At 49.0% G+C, this 19,075-nt stretch overlaps 1 protein-coding gene across 2 annotated transcripts in view; it reads left to right on the forward strand.

Moving 5' to 3' along the window:
• Col5a1 (collagen type V alpha 1 chain) overlaps positions 1-19,075 on the forward strand; it is a 175,754-nt gene that overhangs the window by 21,543 nt on the left and 135,136 nt on the right. The window lies entirely within an intron of this gene.

Genomic DNA, 19,075 nt, shown 5'->3' on the forward strand with positions numbered 1-19,075 from the left:
TCTTTCCCATGCCATTCTGAACTCATTGCAAGCACAGTGGCCCCATTATCCATGGTGCATACATTCCAAGACCCCCAGGGAATGCTTGAAACCAGAATTGCTGCAAACCCTGTGTGTTCTGCATTTACTCTATACATGTTAGTTACATTCTTGGTTGCTGGGACCAAATACCCGACAAGAAGTAGCTTAAGGGAGGAGTGTTTGGCTTGGCTTACAGCTTAGGGGGCACAGAGCATCATGGCACAGAGGGGCATGGCAGCAGGAGAGGGAAGCCAGCTGGCCACGTTGCAGCCTGTAGTCAGGAAACAGAGAGATAACAGGAAGTGAGACTGGATGATTAAACTTCAAGGCCTGCCCCTCCGTGAACCACTTCCTCCAGTGAGACCCCACTGGCTAAAGGTCCCACAGCCTTGCCAAACAGTCCCCCAGCTAGAGGCCAAGCCTGTGGAGGACATTTGACATTTAAACTACAGCATACATACACCTACGGTAAGGTTAAATTCATAAATGAGCAGAGTGAGCGATTAGCAACAACTATTACAGACAGGACAACAAATTAAAATATAACACAGGTTATTATTATTTTTGGAACTTTCCATGTCATATTATGGGACTTAGGCTTCTGTGGTCACCGACACTGCACTGAGCTGCTTCCAGCTGTGGCTGCAGTAAATGAGCTTGGACGAACATCCTGCTGGAAGATTCTTTCTGCCTCTCTGATGATTTCCGTAGGGCAAATTCTGAGACACTGAGTCATGGGCCAGGCAGAGGGTTACTTACAGCCCTGTGGTTGCGGAATTCCATTCCTACAACAGTGAGCAATTACCACTCAAGCTGCCACACCCTGGGTGGCATTGCTCGTCAGGTGTTAAGCCCAGGTGGGCCCACCTTGTAGAACTGGGACAGCTCACCCCTTTCGTAAAGCAGTCACTCCCTGTTTCTGCTACTTGAAAGCCACCAGGAGGCCTCTGAGGTAGTCCTTGAAACCTGTGTCCGCTGCTTTCTCGTCTCTGTGACTAAAGGCCTGACAGGAAGCAGCTGCATGGAGGAGGAGTTCATTGTGGCTCATCGTTGGAAGGCGTATACAGTCCACCGTGGCGGGGACAGCCCGGCAGCAGGAGCGTGAGGCAGCTGGACGCACAGCGTCTGTGGTCAGGAGGCAGAGAGTGGTGGGTGATGGCGTTTAGCTCGCCTTCTCCTTTTATTCAGTTCAAGACCTCCTTTCCCCCGCCACCCACAGCCCACGTAATAGTGCTTCCCACTTTATAACAGATCTTCTCACTTCAACTAACCTCATCTAGAAAATGTCCCACGGACACGGCCAAGAGGTTTGTTTCCATGGTGATTCTAAAACCTATCAAAGTGACAGCTGAGATTAACCATCATAAGCCCTCTCTTGGTTATTTCCTTGGCTCATGATATGGGCCTTTAGGTAAATGGCAGTTTCTAAGCTGAGAATATGGGGGTGGACCTCACAAGTCACCTGACAGCGATGAGGAGCTGCTCTTAAGAATAACAGTAGCACACATGTACTTTGAGCTTCATAGCCCCCTCTTCCCTTTACTCAGAAAGCATGCTGGAGTTTTCTAGAACTCAGTAGTCACCCATCAGATGCCAACCACATCCCAATCTTTTCTTCCGTTTTTGGTCATCCTGCATTTGTCAAGTCTCCACCAGGGCTGACTGACCGACCAAGCAGCAATGCCTGTGGTCTTCTGGTGCTAGGGTCCACACCCAATAAGGTGGTTCTCTTGCCCACCACCCAGCTTGGAGCACCTGTGAGGGAGTAGGGTGGACTGCTGTTAGTGTCTGGGTACTTCAGAGCAGGATGGGAAGAGGGACTGGCCTGGGCCAGAGGAGGATGAGGTGGTGTAAAGAGCCTGCTCTTGTGAACAAATTTCCCAGAATAAAAAAGAGTTCTGCGCATCCTTATATGCCCGAGAGGGCTGGCTGGAGTCTGAGCCTGCAGAGGTCATGTGGAGAGTTTTGCTGCCCACCCTGAGGAGACCTTGAAACATGAGATCATTTACTCAGAAGCAGGTGACAGAATTCTGCTGTGTTATGGGCTCATGGGAGGAGGTCTTTGAGTCCCACTGCTGAGCAGTGGAGGATCCTCTGGGGCGTTTCCCTCATCCGTGGAGCTGGTGTTAAACTGTGGCAATTGGAAAAATGCTTCCAGGCCCTGGGGCGTCATCGTGTGAAACAGCTCTCCAAGGGTCAGAGTGACCAGCCCAGAGTTCTTGCTTCATGTAATTGAATAAAATACTTTTGTATTTATGCAGATAACCAAACAATCAGGGGAGGGGTCAGAAAGGATTACCAGAGTGATGACACTCTTGTGCTCTTTACAACAGCAAGCCACTGGAAACAACCCAGTCCTATACACATGGGGTGTGGCCTGTGCCCCGAGAGCTGCACCATTGCAGTGTGAGCTGTGTGCTTGGATGGTGTGCGAGGGGCTGAGAGCCACTGCTGGCTCTCATCTGTAATCAGAAACATATCCCATTTAAGGTCATCTATCACATTGTTGTCGTTGAAGCATTTAATAGGGGCCAGTTTCCTTCTATTTCTAAAGTTGTCTTTTCTAATGAGAATTTAAAGGCAATGCCAGCTGCTGCCAATGAGGGAGCAAGGAGTCAACAGACAGGTTTTTTTCCCCCCACATGTCAATCCAATAGGGCAAGGGTGAGTGGGACCCAGGCTTCGCCAATGGGCTCTGAGCAAACTCATGGTGTGGGATGGTTCCTTTCAAATGCCACACTCCTGAAAAAAGAACACATTCTTGACAAGTGAAAACCTGGTTTTGTTTCAGAAAGGCCAGCTAAAAATTGCCCACTATCAGGGCAAAGACCACGAGAACTGTGACTCTCTCGGTTTGGGGTAGACATGAGAAAGAATAGATCTTTGCATACATGGTGTCATTTCCTGCTGGACACTAACTGACATCCATTCTCTTATTAATGTGCTGTAAAGTAGCCCATGTTCACCTTAGGACTGATAGAAGCTACCAGAAAGCAGAGGGAAAAATATCTAATAATAATTCCTAACTTGTTTAAACCATGATGGTGGTGGTCATCGTGATGGTGACAGTGGTGGTGATGGTTTTGATAGCCGTGGTGATGATGGTGGCCATGTAAGTGATGATGACATCCGTGGTGCTGTTGGTTGCTCTTAAGACCACCAAACACGTTTCTAAACGAACATCTTGGTGGATTTACTCTCCGCTTGTTTGTTCTGTACTTTCTTGTACAAGTTTAGGGTGGTACGACACTTTGGACGAGTTTTTTCTTAAATTGTGATGGTCACATCTCAGCAAGTGTGGAATAAAGGGGACTTCTTAAATCTAATTAAAAGCCTTGTATGTAAAATCATGCCCTCAATACTGTTCTCTAGTGTCCAGGGCCACTGAGGCCATCTCTTTATTCAACTTCACATGGAGATTCTCGCTTGTGCAATAAGGCAGGAAAAGGAAATAGGTTGGAAAGAAAGCGGGAAAACAGTCTTTATCTATAGGCTACGTGATCATCTAGTAGAAAAATCTGAGTAATATAAAGAGTAATATAAAAAAAAAACTTCTAGAAATAGTAAGAACATTTAGCTTGGCGACAGGATACAAAGTCAATATATAAAAATCAGTTTAATTTCTATGTAGTAGTAATGAAAAACTGGAAAGAGAAAATTTAAAAGCTGTTACAATAGCATCAAAATATTAAACACTTAGAGTTAATCTAACAAAATTACAAGATATATACACTGAAAATGATAAAAATATTGGACTGGAGAGATGGCTTAGTAGTTAAGATGCTTGTCTGCAAAGCCTAAGGATCCAGGTTCAGTTCCCCAGTACCCATACATGCACATAGTGACACATGCATCTGGAGTCCGTTTGCAGCAGCTAGAGACCCTGGCACTCCCAGTCTCTCATTTTCTCTCTCCAATAAATAAAAGTAAAATTAAAAAAATTATTAAAAAAATATTGTCTAGCAAAAGCAAAGCTGTAAAGTCACACAGGGATATACCATGTTCATGGATCTGAAGACCCCAAAATGTTAGGGTATCATTTTCTCCAAAACTGACCTACCTATCCAATGTGCTGCCAAGTTAACACCTCAGCACATTTTGTGAAATAGAGAATGATGAGTGATCTGAAAATTGCATGGAAATGAAAAGTCCCTAAAATAGCCAAAAAATATTTTGGAAGAGAAGAGCACTACAAGCTTAATGTTATAGAGCTGCAGACTTACCATAGGTCTGCTGTGATCAAGGCAGTACGTGATGTTGACAGAAAGACATATTCCAGTGAGAAGAGTCCATGATCACACATGATCATTTGAATTTTTTTTAATAAAGGTGCTGAGAAAATTTCCTGGCAAAAAAACATTGTCTTTACCAAAACAAACTAGGGCTGAAATGACTAGATAGCCAGTAGCAAAGACATGAACTTTGACTCTTACTCCAATGTACAAAAATTAGGATGGATCATAGATCTACATGTAAAACTTAAAACCATAAAGAATCATATCATGTTTTGCATGTGTATGTATGTATGGTGTGCAAGCTGGGTGTTTTCCGTGATCATGCCCCACTTTGCAAGGTCTCTCTCTTGAACCCTGAGCTCACTGAGCTGTCCAGGAACCCCTTGCTTCTCCCTTCTGAGTGCTGGAATTCCACCATGCTTACTTGGAATTTATGGGCACTGGGGATCTGAATTCATGTCCTCATGCTTTCTTGCAAAGGGCTTTACTGACTGAACCATCTCCCCAGCTGGGTACGATTAATTTTGACTTTGAGCTAGGCAGCTTAATTAACTAGGACAGACACAAAACCATGAGACATGACAGAAAGGAAAGCTGGTATGTCTTACTTTATTAAAGTAAAATCGCATGATTTTCAAATGATGCTGATAAGAAAATGGAGAGGTAGGGCTGGAGAGATGGCTTAGCAGTTAAGGCGTTTACCTGCAAAACCAAAGGATCCTGGGTCGATTCTCCAGGACCCATGTAAACCAGATGCACAAGGGGGCGTATACATATGGAATTTGTTTGCAGTGGCTGGAGGCCCTGGCATACCCATCCTCTCTCTCTCTGCCTCTTTCTCTTTCTCAAGTAAATAAATAAATAAATATTTTTTAAAAAAGAAAATGGAGTGGTAATAAGTTCAGAATAAAATATTTGCAAAGCACGTATCTGATATATCTAGGAGTTGTAAGGCTGTCATAGTTCCACATGGGAAGGGAAGGGAAGGGAAGGGAAGGGAAGGGAAGGGAAGGGAAGGGAAGGGAAGGGAAGGGAATGGAAGGGAAGGGAAGGGAAGGGAAGGGAAGGGAAGTGACTTAAGGTCAGTCTGGGAAAATGATGATGTAAGAATGGTCATCGTGCATCACATGCATGAGCAAAGGTTCACCAGCTTTAGTCACTGGGGAAATGCAGGTTCACCCATGACATGCTGTGGTGCATTCATGTTGAAACCCAGTTTGGCATTTAAAAAATATTTTACTTTTATCTATTTGAGAGAGGGAAAGAGGCAGAGAGAGAGAAAGAGAGAGAGAGAGACAGAGAGAATGGGCATGCCAAGGCTTCTTAGTCACTGCAACCAAACTCCAGACACATGCGTGTCCTTGTGCATGTGGCTTATGTGGGTCCTGGGGAATCTAACCTGGGTCCTTTGGCTTTGCAGGCAAGTGCCCTAACTGCTAAGCCATCTCTCTAGCCCCAGTTGACATTTTTGTTTTTTAAAATAAAACTACACCATGTGGTTCCACGTTTAGATATTTACCTAAGAGAAGTGAAAACATTTTTGGATTAGTTACTTTGCTGTGACCTGACCAGAAGCAACTTAAGGGAGGAAGAGTTTGCTTCCTCTTGCAGTTGGAGGCTGTAGTCAACCAGGGCAGGAAGAGGCACGGCAGCAGGAGCCTGAAGCAGCTCGCCACACTCAGTCCAGTCAGGAAGCAGAGGGCGATGGACGCCGGTGCCGAGCCCACTTTCAATTTCATTCATCCGGAACCCCAGCCTGTGGAAGGGGTTAATCTAATCTAGGAGCTCCCTCACTGATACCTCCAGAAATTTGTTTCCATGGTGACTGTAAATGCTGTCAGGTTGACACCCAGATTAACCATCACAATACCCACTCTGAGTCATGCGGAGATGCAAATACTGCTTCTCTGTAATGCTCTCCCCCCCCTCAACTGGAAACAACCCGGCATCCCTCGCATCCCTCGATTATCCCAAGGAGAAGTGAACCTCACAGGGCTGACGCTCAGCAGGGACACGGGACCACCGCACACAGCTCTGTGCATTTAGAGCACCAGGGAGAGAGGCAGGCATGGGAGACCGCGGTGGTGTGTCTTCATTCATGTGACCTTGGAGAAAGAGCAAGCCCACGTTGATGGACAAGGACAGGCAGTTGCTAGAGGCTACACAAGGGGGCAGGGACAGGGGACATGTGGAAGTGTTATAAATTTCCTATGGTTTATGAGGTGGCCACGGACTATGTTTGTTAAGTGTACCTTTGGGTAGGTACTCTTTAGGCTGGTGCATTAAATTACATCTCTTGCTTTTTTTTTTCCGATAGGTGTGCAGGGTTTATAATGTGGTGTGTGTGATGTGTGGTGTATTTATGTGGCATGCTCATGCACGCAGCCCATGCACATGCATGCAGAGGCCAGAGGAGAACATTGGATGTCTCGTATTGTTCACTTGAGTATTTCTTTCCTTGAAAAGGGGTCTCTTCCCCCAACCTTGAGCTGCTGCCCATCAGTGAACCCCTGGGATTCTCTGGTCTTCTGCCCCCCCCCCACTGCTGTGGACTGGGGTTAAAGACTGTGTGGCCATGCCCAGCATTTTACATGGGTTCTGGGGAGTTGAACTTGGCAGTCTCTGGCCTGAGAGGCTGTCCTGCTGTAGTGGAAAGTGCCCTTAACTACTGAGTCCTTTCCTTAGCCCAGCCCTTCTAAATAACGGTTACTGGGCCTTTCCCTCCACAGGATGGAATAAATCTCCCCTTGTGCTAACTAGCAATACTTTTTAATTAAATGCAAATGTCAACAAGTACAAAAACATACACTGTTGGTTTATAGTAGTCTATTATTCAAAGAATATTGCAACACATCCAGTTCCCTCTGGCTGAAGTGTTACTTTCTCTCTCCCTCCTTCCTTCCTTCCTTTCCTTCCTTCTTTTCCTTCTTGTCCTACCTCCCTCCCTTCCCTTCTTTCCCTGCCTCCTTCCCTCTCTCCCTCCCTCCCTTCCTTCCTTCCTTCCTTCCTTCCTTCCTTCCTTCCTTCCTTCCTTCCTTCCTTCCTTCCTCCCTCTCTCCCTTTCTTCCTCCCTTCCCTTCTATCCCAGCCGCCCTCCCTTCTTCCCTCCCTTCCTTCCTTTTCTCCTTCCCTTCTTTCCCTCCCTCCTTCCTTCCCTTCCTTCCTTCCTTTTTTCTCTCCCTCCTTCCTTTTTCCTTCCTTTCTTCCCTTCCTTCTTTTCTTTCCATCCATTCTTTCCGTCCTTCCTTCCTTCCCTTATTTCCCTCCCTCCCTCCCTCCCTTCCTTCCTTTCTTTTCCTCTCTCCCTCCTCCCCTTCCTTTCCTTCCTTACTTCCTTCCCTTCTTTCCCTCCCTCCTTACTTCCCTTCCTTCCTTCCCTTCCTTCTTTCCTTTCTTTTTCTTTCCTTCCCTTCCTTCCTTCCCTTCTTTCCCTCCCTCCCTCCTTCCCTTCCCTTCCTTCCTTTCCTTTCTTTTCCTTTCCTTCCCTCCCTCCTTCCCTTCCACCCTTCCTTTCTTTCTTTCTTCTCTTACACTGTTACCTTCTTTCAAGGTATTTTTTTGGTTTGTTTGTAGCGTGGGCAGCAATCTTACTGGTTATGCTCCTCTGCCCCAGGGTGACAAGACTGTCCCCGGTGCCAGGTATCAGACTGTCCTCCAAAAGGTGTCTGTTTAGAGGCCTCAATGTACTGAATGTGAATTCTCTCTCACCAGTTCCAATGGAGACAAAGAAGTCTTTTGAATGTATTTAAGTACCAGTAACATTAAACTTTGTTTGTTGTCTCCCTCCCACCTCATTTTCAGCTTCAGGAATATCTAGGTATTTCTGGATTCAAAGGCTGGAGTGCTCACCGTTACACAATGGAGCCTCTCCTGAGTATTTCTGTGTTAGTCTGTTGGTTTCTTGGTGGCTTAGTTCCCGTGTTCATCACCTGGTGGATGATGGTTTGGTTCATTGATCAGTTAGTGGCTGAATTGGGACACGTGTTCACCAGTTGGTTACTTCAGGGTTTGGTTCATCTCTCCATCAATTGTTTGGTTGGTTGGTGGGTTGATCTGATTACTGATTGGCTGGGTGATGAGTTGGTTCATTGACTAGTTGGTGGGTTGAGTCATCTGTCCCTTGATTGGTTACTTGATGGGATGGTTTGTGTGTTCATGGGTTTCTTGGTGGGTGAGTCAGTTCATTTGTTCATAATTGGTCAGTTGGCTGGTTGGTTAATGTGCTCACTGATTGGTTAGTTGATGGGTTGGTTCATCTGTTCAGTGGTTAGTTGGTGAGTGACTTATTGGCTGGTTTATTTATTTGGTCTTTTTTTTTTTTTTGCTGGGTGGTTTCGTAGCTTTTTTTTTTTTTTTCACTCTGTTTACTTGTTGGCTTTGTTCATTCATTTGCTTCTTCCTTGCTTCCTTTGTGTCTTGCTTACTCCACTCCTTTACTTGTTCTTTCGTTATCCACTCATAGGCGGGCTTTTAGGCCGGTCCTCATTGGCTTACCCACTCCGTTCTTCTCTGCCAGAGCCGAATCCTGCGTCTGCAGGCTAAGAGCTGTTCTCTGAAGGAAGGTTGCCTCATCCCCTCCGCAACCAGCTTGTGGTCTGGGAAACAGTAGGTCTCTGGAAGGACCTCTTACCTGCCCAGGGCTGGAGAGGACAGGGGGTGAGCCGTTGTGAGGCAGCTGGGGTGACAGACGAAGCAAGGATCCCTGAGTATGGGGGGCTGTCACGACGTATGGTCGATCCATTATTTTCTATGAGATTCGCTGAGCCAAAGGGTCTCTTTCTTAATTGTTGCCCTGACTGGTCAGAGTAGCAGAGGAGCCGGGCGGGAGTCGGAGTCTAGCCTCATTGGCGCTGCGGTTTCACCTGACATTCACTCTCAGATATATATATATATTTTAATTTGGTGTCGCACATAGTGACTGTCATAGCCTCCAGAGAAAGGCTGTTCTGATGCTACCACGAGGCTTGGGGTGGGGTTGGGGGTGGAGCTGCTCTCAGCTTTGAGGGTGTGTCCTGCTCCCTGGTTGCATGGATCACTCAGTGCCTAGGTGGGTGGCTTCCATTGTCCCTGAGCTTAGAGGAAAACCCATGTGTCTCTGGTAAGAACAAGCCTTCTGGAAATGCTTGGGGCAGGGCAGCCTGGCTCCGACCCTGCGATGGCGCAGGGCGATATGACCCTTCAGCACACTGTGACACGGGATGAACGTTGCAGAGCGAAGGGAGCCTGGAGCCATCAGCGGGCCCTAGTGACCCTTAGGGCCAGTGAGCCTCCTCGAGGGTGTGACTTAGAATGGGGATAGTTCTGTAATCACTTCTTGTCACCTCTTTCCTTCGAACAGCTTGGTGACCATCTGGGTGCCAGGTCTGGGCGAGATTAGAGGCAGGGAATTCTGCCAGGGTGCCTCTCGCTGACCCCATGGTGGTTAGCCCACACTTTGGGTCCTCCCAGGAGTGGGTAGGACCCCTTGGACCACACCCGTAGAAACACAAGTAATCCCATAGGATGAGTCTGGTTCCTGGTGTTATCCCCCCACTTTCTGCGGAACAAGGAGACAAGATGTGAGCAGATCCTCCTGCTGGAACTCACGAGCACAAAGCCTGCCTCCTGGCCGGCCCCTCCGTGGTGTGCCATCTTTGGCAGTTGGCTGCTAGCATGACATCCCTGGCAACGTGTTGTGTTCATAATTCTTTGAGGAAAGACGGAGTGAAAGGCATGTATCTATTAATAACCCCAGATGGAAAGCTGCGGTGGCCACCCAAAGGGGCCATGATGATACTCAGCAGATGCATGAGAAGCTGGACATGTCTGTCCCCCATTCCAGCCACGTGTCCCTCAACTGGTGACAGTTCCTGCCAGCCCTCAGTGGAATGCAGCACCCACGGCCGCGGGCACAGGCCTTACCCAGGACCGCCCTGCTGTTGTGTGGTGGGAGCTGCTCTATGGGGCGGCTTTACCTGTGCCTGCAGCGATCCTGTGGGGCCAGACTCCGTATGGTGGCTTCCTTTGGTCCTCGCCTGACCCTGCATCTTCCTCCCCATCTGTTGCAGCCCAGTTCGCATTGCTGGTAGAAATCACCCAACCAAGAGCAGCTTGTGGGAAGAAGAGGTTGATTTTGGCTTACAGGCTCGAGGGGGAAGCCCCATGATGACAGGGGAAATGGTGGCATGAGCAGAGGGTGGACATCACTTCCTGGCCCACATAAGGTGGACAACAGGAACAGGAGAGTGTGCCAAACACTGGCAAGGGGACACTGGCTATAACACCCATAAGCACACCCCCAGCAATACACTGCCTCCAGGAGGCGTTAATTCCCAAATCTCCATTAGCTGGGGAACCTAGCATTCAGAACACCTAAGTTTATGGGGGGCACCTGAATCAACCCCCCCACACCATCCTTCTCAGTGTGTCCCAGGTCCCCATTGCAGGAGTCCTTTGCATGTGGCCTGCCTCATCATCTTACTTCATGGGCTCCTCATGTCAGCATGGCATTTTTTTGAGCATGTGTGTGTAGTGTGTGTGTACATGTGTGTACATGTAGGCTAATCACTCATATGCATATTTATTTAAAAATTTTTGACAACTTCTATACTTAAAGACAATAAACCATGATACTTCCCTCCCCTCCCCCTTCACAACTCCACTGTCCATCATATCCCCTTCCTCTTTCCGTTAGTCTTTCTTTTATTTTGATGTCATTGTCTTTATCTTCTATTATGAGGGTCTTGTGAAGGTATTTCTAGGCACTGTGAGGTCGTGGATATCGAGACCAATTTCTGTCTGGAGATTTGCATTGTAAGGAGTGCTACCCTTCCTTTGGCTCTTACATTCTTTCTGCCTCCTCTTCCGCAATGGACCCTGAGCCTTAGAAGGTGTGCTAGAGATGTTTCAGTGCTGGACACTCCTCCGTCCCTTCTTCTCAGCACTATGTTGTCTTTTCGGTCATCCCAGTGGTCAGCGCCATCTGAAAAGAGAAGCTTCTCTAACCGGAAACGAGAGTAGCATTAATATATGAATATGAACATTAAGTGTAGTGCTTTCAGGGCAGTTTGGTGAGAACGACATCTCATATGCATACTCTTCCCTTGAGATGGGTCCTCTCCCCCAACATGCAGCTGCTGTCTGTGGCAAGCCCCCGTGAGTCTCCTCTTTCCGCCACACCTGCGCACTGGGGCGACAGACATGTGTGGCCACGCTCAGCTTTTCATGAGCGTTCTGGGGAATTGAACGTGGTGGTGTCCAGCCTGAGACACCCTCATGATTTAGTGGCAGGAGCTCTTGACTACCGACCCATCTCTGTAGTCCAACACGGTGTCTTTTAAAGGAATAGTACATGTGGCTTATAGGTGACATTCTCTTTCCTTTGTAAAAAAAAAAAAAAAATTATTTGGGAGAGAAGAGAAAAGTGAGAATATGGGTGCACCAGAGTCCCCTGATGTTGCAAATGAACTCCAGATGCATGTGCCACTTGACATGGGTACTTGGAAATGAAACTGTGGCCAGCAGGCTTGACAAGCAAGCACCTTGAACTGCTGAGCCATCTCCCCATCCCTACAGGTGACATTTTCATCCGGAGGTGACACCAAATGGACCACAGGTTTGGGACCATGGCAGGTGTACTTTGAGGTCTTTCAGAAGGCATCTTGGCCGGTGTCTTGTGTGGGGTTGGGTAGAGGACAGGTGGGACGTGACAGGTGGCAGCCTTCCCGTGTTGCCCCGTCATCGTAGCATGGACCCAGGTCAAGGGCTGACCACGCACCACTTATTCCAGCCCCATGTCCCATAAAACCACTCACCCGGGACACCATGGTCAGTAGCTTCTCAGGCACCCCTGGCTTTTCTCAGGCTGGGAGAGAAAGAGCCGCGTGGTCAGAGATGTTTGTCCAGGTCGTTCCTTCAGCTAGGCAGGAAGCCATGGTGCTCTTTGCCAGGCCCTTCTTGGGGGGGGGGTGTGGAAGCTGGATGATGATGGTGATGACCTCTGTGGTCTGTCCTGAGCCACCTCACTCCCGGGGGGATGTTGAGACTGCCATGCTGATGGTGCCAGTGCCTCCTACACTGCTGGGTTCTCAGCAGGCAGCACCCACGTCCCTGGTGCTGAGTCTGAGTGTACTCTCCACTGCTGTGGGAAGCAAGACACACACACACACACACACACACACACACACACACACACACACACGGCAGCACCTCACCCTGTGCCCCAAAGGAAGAGTGAAGCCCTCCAGGACATTCAATGATCAGGTAAATTGCTGGTTCCTAAGACATTGAGAAGCTAAACTTTACTAACTTTTTAATTTTTTAAAATATATTTTATTTATTTATTTGAGAGAAAGAGGGAGAGAGAGAGAGAATAAGCATGCCAGGGCCTCCAGCCACTGCAAACAAACTCCAGATGCGTGCGTCCCCTCAATCATTTATCTGGCTTACATGGGTCCTGGAGAGCCAAACCGTGACCCTTTGGCTTTGCAGGCAAATGCTTTAACCAATAAGCCATCTCTACAGCCCCTTTTTCATGTTTTAGACATTTAAAAACATGTTTACTTATTTGAGAGAGAGTGAGAAAAGGTGGAGAAGGGGAAGGAGAAAGAAGAGGAAGAGGAGGAAGTCGAGAACATGGGCACACCAGGCTTCTGGCCACTGCAGATGAACTCCAGACACATACACCACTGTGTGTGTTTGGCTTCACATGAGTACTGGGGAATTGCCTTTAACAACTGAGCCATCTTCCCAGCTTCCAACTGAGCCTTTTAAATGACGGTCTTCCTTGCTTCCTCTTTGACTGCCTTCCTTCCTTCCTTCCTTCCTTTATTCACCTCATCATCTATGAAGTCATTCTTCAGCTATCCTTCTATTAAGCATATATATATATATATGCATGTATATACATATATATATAATATCTAATATAATATATATGTATACATTCACCTGGATCCATCCTCCATATGTTTAACCATCCATCCATAATCAATCCATCTTATTACCCATCTGTCATCCACCTATCCAACCATATATTTGTCTAACCAACCATCCTTCACCTGTCCATCCACTCACCCTTCCACCATTCATCCACTCAACCATACATGCATCCAACCATCCATCCATCCATCCAACCATTCGTCATGCATCAATCTATCTTACCATTCGCCCATCCACCTGTCTATCCATGAAGCTGCTCTTCAGTCACCCTTCCTTTTCTCCCCCTCCCATTAATCACCCATCCTCTGTACCCACCCTTCCATCCTTTGTCTATTTCTCCATGTGCCCACAAGTCCACTTCGAGGCTTACTGAACATGAAGTTTCTAGGATGCCTTCTGCTTGCGTCAGGGACAGGGAGCTGATGTTGTGGGAAGTGGGACAAGGGAGCTACATCTGTCCTTAACAGCCTTCCAAGTCCCTGCACCTAGTGAGAGACAGCTCTGCTCCTCCTTGGAATGACCCCCGCCCCATCCCTGTGCAAATGCTTTCCTCGTGGGCTCCCCCTGGGAACATGGCAACAATTTGTCTATTCTGGAAGAATTCTACCAGCTTCCTGCCCCATGGGGCTGAGGGAAGAGTAGAGAGTTTGGAGCCAGTACTTGGCTGGTAGAACTTCGCTCAGAACCCCCCTTCCCCAGCTTCTCACTTTTGGCCCTTGAAGGGCTGTGGGAGGGGATGAGTGGGGTGTGCAGGTAGACACACAGTGGGTGTTCAGGTGGAAGAAACCTTGTTTAGCCCAGGCTAGACAGCTCCTCCTGCAGCCCCAGCCTCTGTTTTCACTGTGCCTTCTCTTGTCTGAGGGTTTACTCACTGGGGAGGACTCGGATGGGCTGGTGGGAGGGGCTTGGCAGACCCTCTGGGCTGGACCCTCAGACCAGCACTTTAATGCATACATGGCTCTGTTTCCAGGAAGCCCAGGGCGGCGGGGAAGGAGGGTGTAGCCCATGAGGTCTGGATCTACGGGCCAGTCAGAAGCCCAGGAGGCTCCAGGCAGCCCTGGCTTGGCCTCAGCATGCTGTGTGATATTGGGGTGGCGGCTGTTCCTCTCTAAACCTCCTTTTCTCTTTGAGGACAAAGGTTGATAGCCCAGGCCTTGTTACTACCTCCTTTCCGCTCTGACGTTATGTTATGCAGTAACTAATCTGTTCGGGGAACCTGAACACGACCTTGGCGGTTAATTAGACGGCTCCCAAGTTTTCTCTTGAGTATAATGATGCTGACCTTGGAGTCTGCAGACTGTTCTCTCTGTATCTGTGTCCTCTTCATGGCGCTCCCAGCTCTCTTTTCTCTCTCCTCTCCATCTCTGTCTATCTCTCTGACTCTCTGTACCTCTGAGTCTGTCTCGTCTGTCTGACTCTGTCTTCCTGTCTCTCTTCCTTCTCTGTCTGTGTCTTCTTGTCTCTCTGTCGTCCTCTGTGTCTCTCTTCTGTCTGTGTATCCCCATCTGTCTTTACTCTCTGTCTCCATCTCTCTTCTTTTTTTTTTTTTTTAAATATTTTTTGTTCATTTTTTATTTATTTATTTGAGAGCGACAGACACAGAGAGAAAGACAGATAGAGGGGGGGAGAGAGAATGGGTGCTCCAGGGCTTCCAGCCTCTGCAAACGAACTCCAGACACGTGCGCCCCCTTGTGCATCTGGCTAACGTGGGACCTGGGGAACCGAGCCTCGAACTGGGATCCTTAGGCTTCACAGGCAAGCGCTTAACCGCTAAGCCATCTCTCCAGCCCTCCATCTCTCTTCGTTTCTCTTCTCCATCTCCCTGTCTCTCTCCTCTGTCTCTGTCTCCCTGTCTCTCTGATTCTTTCAGTCTCAGTGTTTCTCCTTCCCTCCCTCCAAGGGTAGGTAGTGAGCTAGAAGTGATACTCATGGCCCAGAACCTCCTAGTGGGTGTGACCTCGTCGAGGCCTGATAATCTGAGGCAGGGTGCAGATCCCAGGGACCCAACAAGTAGAGGAGCCCATGCCGTTAGAGGCCCTACTTGACTGTAAGATGGCAGCGTGTGAGGGGGTACAGCTGAGGCTCAGGCCACCGCGTCACACCATGGACCAGTGACCGAATGGGTGTCAGAGATTCTGGGCCAGCTACTCCCCTGTGCGGGTGAAGGCAAGAAAGAACAGGGATGCACAGAGCCTATGGAACCTTGCAGGTGTGACATTCAGCAGATGGGGGAAGCGACCACCCTTTCATGTTCCACAATGGGACACTCTGATGGGCAGAATTTAATTTACCTCTAGAATTCTGGTTGCAAAGGCACCTGGGAAGTGTAGTCCTGAGGCTGCAGAGCAGAAAGTAGGCATAGCTGTACGGAGCTATAGAAGACAGCCATCCCCGTCCCTGGGGGCTGATGTGTTTTTGTAGGTGGGACAGCCTGGATCACAGCAGTGGAGCTTTTGCCTCAACAGTTTTGGGGGTGGTGGCCTCATCGGCACCAGATAGTGGGTCTCTGGAGCCTATGAGCATGCCTAGTGACTCTTAACTTTGACTTCTCGCAGTGGATGGAGGCCACACAGTCCGTGCCATTTCTGTCCTTTCTTTTTCTTTTTATTTATTTGAGAGCGACAGAGAAAGAAAGAGGCAGATAGAGAATGGGCGCGCCAGGGCCTCCAGCCACTGCAAATGAACTCCAAACGCGTGCGCCCCCTTGTGCATCTGGCTTACGTGGGTCCTGGGGAATCGAGCCTCAAACCGGAGTCCTTAGGCTTCACAGGCAAGCGCTTAACCGCTAAGCCATTTCTCCAGCCCTTCTTAAGTCTGTGGATGTAGATGAGTCCTGAGGGCACTGTACGTACCATTCTCCTGCCAGCCAGCCAGGGGAAGAGCAAACAGAAGGAGCCCTATGTCTGCTGACTGTGAGAGTGTTGGGGCTGCCCGGGCTGGCTTCTCTAGCTTCTTTGACTGGCCTTGGCCGCCACGCTCTTCCCTTGAATAGGACTGAACTAGGCTTCTCGGTCACATGCTCCAGTTCGTACAGCCTGGGCCACTGTTATTCAGGTGCTCATCCTGGGCAAGAGGCTTCTTTGAAGGGAGCCACCTTGTGTGGGAGGCAGGTTTTGCCAAAGCCTGTGCACCTGAAGCTGCTGGGCACTCTCCACACCTTGTTTAAGACTTAGTACATTTTGCTGTCTAGCACAAGAAGGTGCTGGCCAGAGGAGAGGTGGCATCTGACCTGGGAGAGGTCTGGTGGCTTTTTCTTTTTTTTTAACTTGTTGCAACACAGATCTCAGAACATCCCAGACAGGGTACTGGAAAACCGCTCTCTTGCCTCCAGCAATGGGGAAAACAGACTCACGGCCTGTGGTCTGGGAAGTGTACCATAGATATGCTGTGATGTGAGTCCAGGAAGGCCCGGTTGGATCCCCGATCCCTTCCCTGGGTTGCTGCCAATCTGGAGCCAGGGCTCCAAGATGACCAAGGCTGAGTGCTGTGTCATTCCGGGCAGGTGTGCGGGCAGCTGGCACAGCCATCTTCCCGTGGCTGGATCCAGGCCTGGGGCCGTGCCATGCAGCCTCGCCAGCACCTGTACTCAGCATTGCTTCTGATGTCCACTGGGCAAGGGCCCAGTGAGGGTTTTGTCCTTGGCATAGAGCACTTCAGAGGTACTGCAGTTACGCAAGGGACTGACACATCATGTAGGGTTGAACACTGGGCACTCTGGAGCATCCAGAGACCACCTAGGAAAACCAAAGGTCGGAAAGATGAGATTCTCAACTGAGCTGAGGCCAGCCTGGACCAGCAATGCACCAGCTACCCATGCTGTGCCCTACTGTCTTCTACAATGGCTTCTTGTGGAAGTGGAACACCCTTGCTACCTGGAGTAAATGACCAAAGATATAGCAAGACTGACTCTAGACATGCTTAGATAGGCCTCAGAGCCAGGGGTTTGAGGAACGTGGCATTGGCGATGGCATTTTTTTCCTTTTTATTTTTATTTATTTATTTGACACAGAGAGCGGGGGGGGGGGGGGAAGAGAATGGGCACACCAGGGCCTCCAGCTACTGCAAATGAACTCTAGATGCATGTGCCCCTTGTTCATCTGGCTAATGGGGGTCTTGGGGACTCGAACGTGGGTCATGGGGAACCGAGCCTCGAACCGGGGTCCTTAGGCTTCACAGGCAAGCACTTAACCACTAAGCCATCTCTCCAGCCCAAGACAAGGTATCTCTTGCTGCTACTTGTTTGCAAGCTTCTAGGTTCTCCTGGTTCTGCCTTCCATTTCCAGAAGCACGCTGGGATTATAGACATGCGTGCCACTTTGTTTCTACCTCTATGTGGGTGATGAGAACAATCAAACTCAGGTTAGCAGGCTTGCAAGCAAGAGCCTTGAACTGCTAAGCCATCTCCCCAGTTCTGGCACTGAGATTTTGTTGTTGTTGTTGTTTATTTTATTTTATTTTTGAGGCAGGGTCTCATGCTAGCCCAGGCTGATCCATAACTCACTGGCCTCGAACTCATGGCTAACCCTCCCACTTCAGCCTCCTCAGTGCTGGCATTAAAAGTGTGCACCATGGGCTGGAGAGATGGCTTAGCAGTTAAGGTATTTGCCAGTCAAGCCAAAGGACCAAGGTTCAGCTCCCCAGGACCCATGTGAGCCAGATGCACAAGGTGGTGCATGCGTCTGGAGTTTGTTTGCACCGCCTGGAGGCCTTGATGCGCCTGTTCTCTATCTGCTTCTTTCTCTCTTTAATAAATAAATAAATAATAAATATAGTTGTTTTTAAAAAAACCATGCACTGCCAAACTCATCTCTGGCACTGTGTTTTTAGTAGCGTGTGTTAGACTCTAATACAAATGGGCCTAAAGATGAAATATGGACATGTCTATAGATGCCTTTCAGGTACAGCTTGATCCAAGATCCTAGGCAACAGGGCAGGAGTCTGCCTTTGCACTCTCATCCGGGGCCTCTCCATGTTCCATGAAAGACCGTGTGTGTGTGTGTGTGTGTGTGTGTGTGTGTGTGTGTGTGTAGCCGGCAGAACAGCCGATTCCTTCTTCCCAGACCTGCTCATCTGTGACTGGGTGTGGTGGTGGTGGAGGGGAGGCTCATGCTCTGATTGGCCAGCAGGGGGCGTGGTGGCCGATGGATGCAGGGCGTGGGTTCCTTCTCAGCTTGTCCTGGCACTGTGATGCCAAGTGGGGCTTATTCTCCACTTGAACCTTAGGTGTCTCCTCTCTGATTTGGTATGAGTTGAACTTCTGTAGGAACCTGCACCATTTGGGGCAAATGTGTGTACCCCAAGGTCTTGTGATGTGAGGGGAGGGGGAGGGACATGTTTAATGTTTGGGGGTGGCTGATGGGCTCTCCAGCAACACAGGGGCGTCAGTGGTTAGAAGGTCAGTTTCTGCCTTACCCAGCAGCCCCTGGAGGAAGGAGATCAGGAACCTTCTGGAAGGGAGGTAGGGGTCTGCTCTTCTGTTGTCCTGAGTGGCCAGGTCTAGGACTTCAGGGGGGGCGGGGTGCAGATGGAAACTGCATATTTTCTGTAGACTGTTGGGGGAATGGACAGCGCCAGGGACAAGATATGCCAATGGTGTCAGAGGTTCAGGTGGCGCCAGTATTCCAGAAGTTTCGTGACAAGTGCTAAAGTTCTCAGTCACTCCCATGCCAGAGTAGCACTGTGAAGGCGTCAGCGGCAGGGTCTCCTGAGGCCTCTGGGTGTGTGCCTGGGGGGACAGATGCGTCTCCCTCGCTGAGGGCGAGAGGAGGTGACTGGGAGATGGGGCTGCAGCTAGTTGAGGATTTGGAGTAAAAGGGCAAGAAAGGCTGGGCTCAGCAGAAGTTTAAGGCCCTGCTCTGTTCCGGATGCTATGTGGCTGCTTGCAGGAGCTGTGCCTGACT

This window comes from Jaculus jaculus, chromosome 1 (genome assembly GCF_020740685.1).
Source record: "Jaculus jaculus isolate mJacJac1 chromosome 1, mJacJac1.mat.Y.cur, whole genome shotgun sequence".
In the NCBI taxonomy this organism is placed as follows: domain Eukaryota; kingdom Metazoa; phylum Chordata; class Mammalia; order Rodentia; family Dipodidae; genus Jaculus; species Jaculus jaculus.